Genomic DNA, 12,195 nt, shown 5'->3' with positions numbered 1-12,195 from the left:
TATTTTATCCAGGATGGAATCTGAGAAAAGTTTAATCACATTCTTAAAAAAAAAAAAAATCCTCTATGGAATTTCATCATATTTATATGGATAAAACACACATCTCCCTGGCCTTAAATGCCATGAGAATCATATTAACATAACACTGTATTTCCCAAGCTATTTTTCCTATACATTCTTCTCAAGTGAACTCTACTATTCCCTGATCATTCCCCCCATTATTTCAGCTAAGATATCAGACTAAGGTTGCTAGGCTAGCACAGGCAGTTGCAAAAAAAGACCTTTCCAAACACAACTCACAAATCCAGGCTTTGCTGCTCTAGTAGAAACAATCCCTTTGAAGAGTTCTAAAACACACATACTTAGAAAAGTCAAAAAAAAGTTTTGTAGAAAAGTCCAAAAAAAGTTTTGTATACTCTAATTCCTCAACTGTGACAGGAAGTCCTGAATAGAAATAAGAAACATAAGGAAGCTATGGGAAAAAAAAAAAAAGCTGATCTGCAATTAACATGTAGAACACAAGAGGCAATGGAACACGTAGCAAGCCACTACAACCTAGAACATTTGTGTAAAAATAAAGAGAAACCATTTCAAATTCCAAGTGCTGAGGCTGAAAATGGAACACTTTTCAAGGAAAGAAAAAGTGCATTTCCCTACAGGGACAAGTGGTTTTACTGACTATCAGCAGTGCAGGAAATATAGGGTGCAAATGACAGTGTAACTGTAAAGTAAGTCATGAACACAGCTAGAGCACATGAAAATCATGACAGAAAATCTCAGAAGACCTTGACAGCACATGGGTGCAATTAACTACCATTAACCTCAATGCAATAAGCACTTCATTTGAGGAGTTTAGTAAACATGCACTGCAGAGAATTATGTGCTATATGCTTATTCATATGTATCTCTATGCTCACCACAAAATCCTTTCAAGTAGAACTGTGTGAACAATGGATTTTTATTTTTATTCAGTTGAGAAGACAACAATAAAAATTCAGCTTAATATTTGGCTTTGTTTTCAAGTTATTTCAGTTATCTTATAATCCTCTAGGGGAAAAAATTGTGCAGCAGAATTTGAAATGAATAAGTTAGTTTGAAATAAAAAGCCAGAATGCTTTGTTTCAAAAATAAAAATAAAAAGTGGAAATGAGAAAAAGACTGTTAGGGAAGAAAAAAAATCTCCAAAGGGAAAACAAAGATGCAAGTCTAACTTTGAACTTAGACACTTCCCACATTGTAATCAAGTGACTTGCCAGCCAACCACAGATGTATACCAGAGAAACAAGTGAGAATGAGACTGTGGGGAGTGTGATAACAGTTCTGCACTCATAGCACTTTCATCTTGTAGTACATATATTTGTGCAGTCGATACATTTACCAGTAGCCTTTTTTCATGTTACTGATGATTGTTTGCCCAGTAGCTTGCAGATAGCACTTTGCTGTTAAAAAGAAATATTTTTTTGCTTATATAAAAATAGAAATTAACTGGTTTAATAACATATAAGCAGATCTTGTACACACAGAATACAAGAAGATGGTCTGTGAGGGTTGCACGTGTGTGCTCCCCTGTGAGTCAGTTGTAGTCAAATTACTTTTAGGATTTAGATCAAAAAGGAAATACACAATTCCTTCCTTCTTCCTTTGAAATTGTTTCAGAAGGTTATTTTTTTTTATTTCAGACTTCAAGAAGCATTGAATGTCATAAGAAAAAAATAGGATGTTGCAAAGTATTTCCTGCTATTATTTCATACTAATTCATATTGCAATGCCTGCTTGTCTAGAGCCATTGTTAAATATTTCAGTAACTTTCATGTATTTATTTGCATTTGCTTTCCTTCAAGCTTTACAGCTTGAATGATGCCAGTAATAGAGGGGAAGCATGTTTGTCTTCCCTAACTGTCACTGATGACACAGATAAGTAAAATGGATGTGGGTGTTTCTGTTTTGTTTCTTACTAATGAGGCTTTTCAAGTATTTCAGTAATGAAGAATTTGACATTCAAAGTGTTTGCAGCTATTGCCCTCATCAGGGTAGGCCGCGAAGAAAGAAGCCCAAAGTTTTGCGCTGATAAGAAATAGAGGATTAGTCTACCAAAGACAACAGCTATGAAAAAGAAAAGAAAAAAAAAAGTGAAAAAATACCATAATCCTTCAGGTTTGGTGAAGCAAAAACTATCTGGAGGGTCACTTTGACATGAAAATAACATGTTTCCACTTGTGCAGCTAGTGAGTACATCAACAGTGGAATGACAGCAGAGCCCACAGGCCTTCCCAGAGCTGTGACAGGAGAAGAAAGAGGCAAGAACCAGTATTCAACAGGAAATGACTGTTTTCAACAGTGCACTTGGGCCAACACAAACTATTCTATTCCCTTGTGTACTATTAGATTGTTTCGACTTGATCAGTTAATCAAATTTTAGACTGCCTCAGGGAAGACAAAACCAGTAAGAGGAGTATATCGATGATGGCATCAGATATGTTTGATTCAATCTTGTCTGTGTACAACAACGTATAAAGCACAGTTTCCTTGAACTCAGCAAGGGACACAGCAAAGAAATGAAGGAGCTTCCTTGCTGACTGCTTCAAGCTCTTGTTAGGTAATGTTCAGCTTCAAAAATATTTCTTTCAGCATTTCCTCTATCTCATATTACTCAGCTGACTGAAACCAGGCCCATTTCTTCCTTGTTGCCATTTCCTTCTTTCTCTGAAGCTTTTGCTTCTCTGTCACAAGTTTCAGAACCCTAAAAAGACAGTATCCAAGCAAATCTCTCCACTCTGACATTTATTTCAAATGTCTTGTAGGTGACAGCTATTGTTTCAGTTGTCTAGTTCCATTTAGAAGTTTCATCAGTTTCTCACCTTAATCACAAAATGAAACAATGCTGTTTACATTTGTTAATGAAACTAGAAGGCATAACCAACTTCTAGCTGTATCGTTTCATGAACAGCTGCCATGCAGAATACAGATAGAAATTATCTGACCCCAAAGCTAAGCCATAAGAAGAGGGATTTTAAAAACACAAGCTTAAATAATACATCAAAAGATCATCTTTTCTAGAACTGGAAAGAAGTCTGGCATATGGAGACATCGAAAGGTGCTGTCAGAAAGAATGTTGCCTGGGCATCCAATCTTCTAGCTGTAGCATTGACTAGAGAAGGTAGGAAAATCTCTCTTAAAATGTTGACTTATAACCCTTTTTCTTCCATTAAAAAAAAAAATAATAAAAATTTCATCTCTTCTGCTTTCCCTTATATTTTGCTCCATTCTTAAAAGAGTTTTATCACAAATACAATCAGGATGTAAAATTTACTCCTTTCCAAATGAAGACAAAATCAAAACAAAATCTAATCAAAATATTTAATCAAAATGTGTATGTTTTATATGAAAAAAAAACTAAACAACAAAAAAAAGAATGAACTGTATTTTTCCTCTTCCTTCATCATGAAATAACAGATATCCCTCACCTCACTCCACTAACTAGGAGATGCACTAGCTTCCTTAAAAATTAGGCCAATGGAAAGCACAGTGAAACTTGGCAGAAGCAGTCTTCCCTATGGCAGAGACTGAGCTTGCATCAGCAACACTGATGGAAATTAATATTAAATAAGAAAGTAGATAACAAGGTGAGATTCATGTCACTTGCTTTTAGATACCAAAATGTTGACACCTACTATTTCATAATTTACCACATTCATTTTTGCAGCCAATAGAGAAGAAATGGCATTTTAAAGATATTTCATCTGACCTATTTAAAATGTTTACATTGGGATGAGATAAATTACACTGTCAGTGCGATAATCACTAGGGGGAGTTGTAGAAGTTCAGTTATAGACAGACATCTAGTAGGCATCTCCAATTGGTCATATAAATCCCAGCCAAAAAACAGAAACAGGACCAAGGGAAAAGGTGGGAGAAGGCAACAGAACATAAAAGTCCCCAATATATAATGCATCCCAAAATTCAATAGCTAAGAAAGCACAAAGGTAAAAAAGATAAAAGCAAAAGGGCATTTCAAAAAGTATTTTAATAGTATTTTAATATTTTATTTCCTCATCATATAATGCAATGGAGAAAGCAATGGGTCTTCCCACTGAATGAGATATGAAAAAGTAATCTAGCCCACCACCTTAACATGGCAAGTTTGTTCTGTGTTGTACATTTGTTAATGTCCTCATAGGTCTCAAAACACATGAACTCAAGGAACATTACTCTTTCTCTAAGAAAGGTGGTAACAGTTTTTGTATAAAGCATCTTCAGATAATTTTTTTTTTCTGCAATTAACTGTGAATATTTTATTCTATTTTGGATCCATTTCCTTCTCCTGCCTGCCAAATATTTCACTCTATTTTTACACATGTTAAGCTACTTATAAGTACTAATCTTGGAGAAAAGAAAGAGGGTTAAAGTCTACTGTGCTTCGAGTATAGCTGAACTTAACAAGGGGGTCAAAGAGCAATTAACAGATTTGTAGATGAAATTACCTCCTGACACTAAATTACAATAACTTTGGGGATTTTTTTAATTTTCAAAATACTATGGCATATAATTTCAACTGTGTGAAACTTTTCCTTTTTCTCAGAATGAGATAGAATTTAAGCTACTGAGAGTGAAAATGTACATTAAAAACAGAGAGGTAGGCAGAAAAAATTCACTCCATCAGTGGAGGAGAGAGCACATTTTTCTTGCAGTTATAGGAAGAGGCATACATACAAAAACATTCTTTTTTAGATTTATTTCTGTTATACTCTTTTCACTTTACAAACAAATAGAACTGTAGAACATTTTGTAAGCAGGTGAAAAGACCACAGTTTTTGACCACTATTTTTTTAAAACTTTTAAATATTTTTAACACCAGAGAAGGTTGATAGTAAGATTATTAATGGGGAGAAGAACTGAGTATGACAGGGAAGTTTTAGAGTCTTTTATCTTGATACATTTCAGTATTTCAACAATTCCTAAATGCTTTCTTTCTGTAACAGAGTTTAAGCACTCGGTTATACAATATTGCACTTTAGGTAATCCTTTTGCAAATGAATCTGTAGGATTGATGTTCATCTGGAGTTTAATTTGTTAGACACAATCTTGAAAATTCATAAACTCACTTTGCATCTTTACATACTCATATATTAAAGAGGTATAATTTATAATAAACATCTGCTTTATAATACCAATGTGACAGAAGGCATTAGGCAAGGAAAATTGACTGTGGGTATGAGAGACACAAACACAAATATGCACATATATAATTAAACCTTTAAAATATAGCTGAGTGATTTTCTTATGCCAGTCCAAGGATTATTAATACACATGTCAACATCAAATTTAATAATGCTGTTGCATTAATTGTAACTATGGTGCCTTGTACTAACACCTGTCAAGGTATTTCTGGTGCAGAAAATCTTTGTCATGAGTGAGCTAGATAACATAAATTATAAGTGAACTAGCCTTTTACCTCAGGAGACCTAAATTCAAATACTGCTTTTAGTCTCAAATGAGTTGTTTGTCACACCCCACTGAACCTACAAATATGGCACAGTTCTGCATGGCTGGAAGTCTGGACTCAGGAGACGTGAAAGAGTAGAATATCAGGCAGTATCACTAATCAAGATTATGGTGTACTGGCAGAGACAAGTAGGGAACTGCATATGTAGCAATTGCCAAGCTCTGTCCCTCACAAGCCAGAACAATTGATGTCCTAAATTCTATAAGCAGGAAGTTTGTTAACAAATTTTGGAGTGATAAATAATCTGCTGTTACTAATGTCGGCTTCTGCAGATCAACCTCATACAATTTTCTACAGTATTCTCCCATCAAAAGCAATAATGTGCCTATGAATGCCAGCCAGTGCTACTTGATGTCTGAAAATACCCGACATCATATTTTGAAGCTAGAAAGTAAAGATCTATGAAGAATGAAATCTGTATAACTTTGAATTTGCTATAGATCTGTGCTCATATATAATAAAATCTTAAGGAAGTATCCCTTGCAAGAACAAAAATGAAAAATTCCCAATAGTATGTGAAATGTAATAATCTGCCTGAAATCAGCCAGTTAACAAATTATATTTTTAAGCCAATATCATCTATAAATATTGCTTTCCAGAAATTCTATCCAGTAAAATTAATCCACCTAATTTTTCATGGTAGATAAGGCAACATACCTAAAAGCAGGTACAGTGTTGGATCTGCACAAAAACACAACACACCCTCATTTATACAAACATACAGAACTAGCAAAAGGTAGATCCAGACATGTTCATGTATGCAATTAATCGTGGGAAAAAGCTCCCATCTTTTGTTATTGGGCAGAAGGAAGTGAGAAGAGAAAGGCACTAGCAATATACTATAATCACACAAGTATTACTAGAGATTGTGGTCATATTTCAACTAGAAGATCTCCTTGTCGCACATTCTCTTTTTTATACAGCTAACTCTCTGATGAGCTTTAGAGAGTTTTTTGCCACAGTATGCATCACAGTGTCCCAATTTTGTATAGGCTTATTAGGACAGTTTAAGTTGAATATGGAGATATGAAGCTCCAGCATACAAGTTAAAACATTTTTGTTTTGAAAATAAAACTTGGAAAACAGTGGCTAGCACAGGGACTAGCTGTTAGTGTGCAAGGAACTAGATTAGCTTTCAAAGCCCCAAAGCCAGATCTTCAAAGAAAGGAAGAAGGAAACAGCATACACACAGTATATATAAGGCCAGCTGTAGAGGACTGACAAAGTAGAGAGTGAATTTTACAGTATAAGCCTTGAGTGCTTTTTTAACAGACATTTAATATATGTCTTCCCAGTTTTAGTAGCACAGTCCATTGTGGGTTTGTGAAAAGGAAGTGAGAGCTATTTTTCCTTTCTTGTCTTCCTAAGTGAAGGATCACAGCCAACCAGACTCCAAAATAAAAGAAAGTACTTAGTAAGGGGTTTTTTTTTTGTTTTGTTACTAGGCTTTAAGACAGAAAATATACATTCCTATGTGAAAATCTGAAAAAAAAAATTTAATAAAATTTTATAATAGTTATTAATAATAAACAAGAGACATAAAAATAAATTGATGCCAAATGCTATGCTTAGGTATGTTTATTATGGGAAGGTACTGTATAGAGAAAAAGTAGCTCTGTAATTCGTGTGCTTGTGCCTACATCTTGCTGCTGATATAGTATTCTAGAACAGTATAGAAAAATAAACAATGTTTGGATAAACTTATTATATAATGGGGTAAGAAATAAATGGTGAATTTATAATGCTAATCTATAAGTAAGCATAGACACCTAAGGAACATGAGCTACTTCATTCAGACTGTTTTCTGACATTTATCTTTAGACAACGTAGGCATTAGAATGCTATAGATGCACAAGTCTGTTTCTTTTTTAACTACATAAGGAGATATAAGTATCTTTTCTCTCTCTAAGAGAAAAGGGAAGCAGAGACAGAGTTTTATTTGCTGTAATTCTGTTTATTTATAAAAATGCTCTGAATTCTGCTTTTCATAAGAAAGGATTAAATAAAGGAATAAAAAAATACATTAAACATTTTATTTCTTCTTTTGTTGGTGTTATTTTCAACGAAAACTTTTCTCAAATTCTTTTATTCTTATGCTTTTCTCAGTCTGCATTCTTGGGATTTGTTCAAATACATCTGATCCTTACTTACAGCTTTGCCTATCTGTTTGTCTGGACTTCTTTCACAGGGAGCAGCTCTCTTCCAGAGATGCATACATCTTCAAAAACTACGGCCAACAAAAGTCTTTCATCTATATGGGCACCTGCTCATGCTTACTCTCAGTGTTCTGGACAGTGACAGATGGCTGAATTTGCAATGGAAGGTGATATTGTTTCAACTACCTGTTTTAATAAAGGATTCTAATTATTATTATTATTATATATTACAGTTATCCTAAATGATCTGAAAGTGGACTTTGTCTGGTAAATGAAAGAAGCAAGTTTGTGTGTGCTCAGATTTAAAAAATATAGTTTAATACAACCAATGCAGAAGCCTTAAATTATTACTGTATTGAATTAACTGGAGGTAGAAGAGACCAAAACAATTTGAGGAGAAGTTTGAGATTCTCCTTCAAGAAAAAAACAACAGTTCCAAGTGGTTAAGACCAGTCAAGAATAAACAATGTGCTCTGAGATAATAAAATGTCTAGACTGACCACCTGGTGAGTATATTCACCAGTATATGTTGAAGGGAAAAAGGGTCATAGATTTATAGAATCATAGAATCATAGACTGGTGTGGGTTGGAAGCAACCTTAAAGATCATCTAGTTACAACACTTCTGCCATGGGCAGGAGCGCTTTCCACTGCACCAGATTGCTCAAAGCCCCATCCAACCTGGCCTTGAACACTTTCAGGGATGGGACATCCACAGTTTCTCTGGAAATCTGTTCCAGTGCCTCACTCTCATGGTGAAGAATTTTTTCCTCATATCTAATCTAAATCTCGCCTTTTTTTTTAGTTTAAAATCATTACCCTTTGTTCTGTAGCTGCACTCATTTATAAGGTCTCTCCTCATTCTTCCCATAGGCCCCCTGTAAATATTGAAAGGCTGCAATAACAATTTCCTGGAACCTTCTCTTCTCCAGGCTATAAATTCCCAACTCTCTCAGCTAGTCATCACAGCAGATGTGATCCAGCCTTCTGATAACCTTCATAACCCTACTCTGGAATTACTCTAACAGGTCCGTGTTTTTCTTACGCCAGGAGCCCCAGAGCTAAATGTAGTACTCCAGGTGGTTTTTCACAGGACCTTAGTAGAAGGGGACACTCACCTCCCTTATCTTGCTGATCACATTGCTTTTAATCAGCTGAGGATACAGTTGGCTCTCTGAACTGCAAGCTCACATTGATGGCTCATTGTTGTCACCAGTACTCCCAAGTTCTTTTCCACAGGGTTGCTCTTGATCTTGGACTCATTGTCCAGCCTGTATTCATGTTTGGGAATGCCCCAACCCAGGTGCAGGACCTTGCACTTGGCCTTGTTGAATCATGTTTTCTCTTTGGCCCACCTCTCAAGCTTGTCAAGGTCCCTCTAGACTGCATCCCTTCCCTCCAGCATGTCAACAGCACCTCAGTGTGATCCACAAACTTGCTGAGAGTGCGTTCAATCCCACTGTCTATGTCACAGACAAAAATGTTAAATAGCATCAGTCCCAATACTGACCCCTGAGGCATACCATTCAACAATGGTTTCCACTTGGGCATCAAGCCATAGACTACAAGACTTTGAGTGAAACCACACAGCCAGCTTCTTATTCACTGAGTGATCTATACATCAAATTAATGTACCTCCAATTTGGAGACAAGGATATAATGCAGGGCAGTGTCAAATTTTTTGCATAAGTCCAGGTAGAACATTGTCGGCGCTTAGTCCCGTTAGAGAATTCTCTCAGTCAGTGTAGCATCAGAATAGTAAGTCCTCTTTATTGTGTTTAACATACATCTTATATCCACTCGTAAGCAGTAAATCCACTCACAGTTAATTGGCCTTAAGTTCTTCCCAACAACATAGATAACAAACAAGGGGTTCCTTAACTGTCCCAGATGTGACCACATTAGCTGTGCATACTAAAGGAGCATTCTGTTTACACTTTAGCCCTGTCTCCAGACTCCGGAGGCCTCAGCAATAAGATCTACCAGAGTCTGTTGAGCTCCTTGTTGTTACATCTCCCCCCCACAGAACATGAGCCTTGATCTGAGTATAGGTAAAAATAACTGAGTCTTTTAAAAAAGTAAAAAGAAAACAAGGAGGGAAATAATGAATTTAGCCAATCCAAATCTAAGCTTTTACCATAAATATCAAAAGATTTCTGGCTTATTTTTTTACTAAAAATCCTACCTTCACTGTGTATTTTAATTCTGATGATATAGAAAGTTCTACAACTGACAAAGATGATGTTTTGATCTTCAGGAGAAAAAGAAAAAAGTGGAAGAATTTCATCCATACTTCTGAAAAGATTTGGAAAAAGAAAAAAAAAAACAACCACAGAGTAACTGATTTCAAATTAAACAATCAAACATGTAAATTTCTGGGACAAATGAACCTGAAAAACAAGGTATGCCAGAAAAGACTGTAATTTTGCTTTTGATGTGGTTAAGACTGTTGTAATCGGGCCAACCCAAAATGTCAAAGAAGAGATACAAGGAATCCTTGGAGTGGTAAAGCATGAAAGAACATTTATAATGAGAACAAGAGTGTTACTGTGGAAAGAAAGCCAAAGACAGTTATTTACAAATCTTCATAAATACTTTCAAAGACCTTACAAAACGATTCCCTTGTACAAAGGTGCTTTGGCAGTGAAATGGAAATTAAGCTGTCTCCAGATAAAAATCTAGTACCATAAAGCAGTCTGGACAAAATTGGCTAATGAGTCATAAGTGTTAATGAAACCTACATGTCAGTACAGTCAGTCACAGGAGACTGTAGCCTCGGTAAATGGACTCATCTCTTTAATTGCAGGAAGCCAGTATTAGCTGAAAACAAACTGTTTGTTTTGACATGTTTTGTTAAAACTTAGGCATGTGAAACTTAAGCAGGCAGGATCTCCCTCTGGAGGCATTCACAGGCATCCACCGCTTTTTATTGACTATAGGAAAGTGAAGCATGCCTTTTTGGAAAACTGCTTCATTAGCTGATAAAATGTAGTTGCCAGTTAGGTAACTAAAGTGGAACAAGTAGGTCCCATTCTCCAAATAAATATATATATGCATATGTATATATATTTGATTACAGAAAACAGATTAGCGAAACAAACACAAATCTAAGAAAGTGTTAAGGGCTGTAAATGCTCTTTCTGAAACACTTGGCAGTGAGGTGGAGTAGATTCAAGTACAAGATATTGGTACATCAAAATGATTTTTTAAAAAGTCAGTCTAGAAATGTACGGAGATTTGGTTTCTCAAAACATTTCTCAGGTGAGAAAGTTGGAGAAAGTGATCACCAGTCTGAAGATATTAATGGTTATCCCTAATCACTAGCCTTATCTGAAGACAGCTCTCTCATGAAACTCTCTTTAATGACATTAGACATAGATAAAATATGTAAAATGTTGAAAAACATACAGGAAGACCATTTAGGGCTACAAAAATATAAGACAATGTTTGAGATAATATTTGAGAGGCAGGTACTAGTGTTTACTTCATATGGCAAAAACAAAAGCCACATTAGAAAAAGAACACATGTTTGTGACTCAGTAAGAGCTACAAATGGAGCACAGATCAGGTACAGATTTGTTTATGTTAACTGAAGAAATGTATTGCTTCTGCACTCTTAGTCTCATTTGCCTGAGACAGATTTGCAAATGAATATTACAGCTGAATAGATGGTTATGTATATTGTACCCACTCCTGCCAAGCATACTGTACTTAACACAGTAATATCTGCATATGTACTTAACGTTTTGGCTGCAAATACAAAAAAAAAAAAAAAAAACTTGCTGAGGAGTTTGATGTAGCCCTGTACATGAGACATGTAATATAAAATCCTTTCGATCTAGAAGAGTTACAGTAAGTTTTTATTGTTTTTCCTTTTTAAAGTTATGGAAGGCTCCTTTCACTGTTGGAAAATATCTGAAAATACAGCTCATTCTGAGATTGCTTGTAGAATCAATATTTGGCTTATGGTACAGCTAAATTACAGGTAAATCATCAATGAAGCATGATATCATTACATCTTGGTGATTTCTTTTTATGCAAATGTATTATGAAAAAAAGAAAAAAAAAGGAAAACAAAACCACCTTTCTTGTTAGAAAATTAGTTAAAAAATGTATAAAGGCAAGTTCAAATAAACAAGAGTTAATGAGCAACCAACAGTTAATGTAAAAGTTAAAAGGCTCTTGCACATAAGATCTCTTGCACATATTTTTCCAATAAATCTTTTCAACTGGACCTTTTCAACTTTCACAAAAATAAATAAATAATGAACACTAAGTCTGCCATTTTGTCCCAGATGTCTTTCAGCAAGGGAACAGTTTCATCAGAATAAGGCAAATAAGGCACTGCACTATCTAAATGAGCTATTTTTTTCACCAGCAGCACTTTAATATCTCTGGAGAAACTTGCAAGTACAAATTATAGCTCAGCAACTCTTTTGAGGCAAAAAAAAAAAAAAAACAGACTGAAAACTAAGTTTTGAGATAACTTAAGATACACATTAATATTGCTTAAGTGAATATGCTGGGCTTAGGAAAA

The sequence above is a fragment of the Numida meleagris genome, chromosome 1 (assembly GCF_002078875.1).
Source record: "Numida meleagris isolate 19003 breed g44 Domestic line chromosome 1, NumMel1.0, whole genome shotgun sequence".
Classification (NCBI taxonomy): Eukaryota; Metazoa; Chordata; class Aves; order Galliformes; family Numididae; genus Numida; species Numida meleagris.
Note: the sequence above shows the minus strand (reverse complement) of the source record.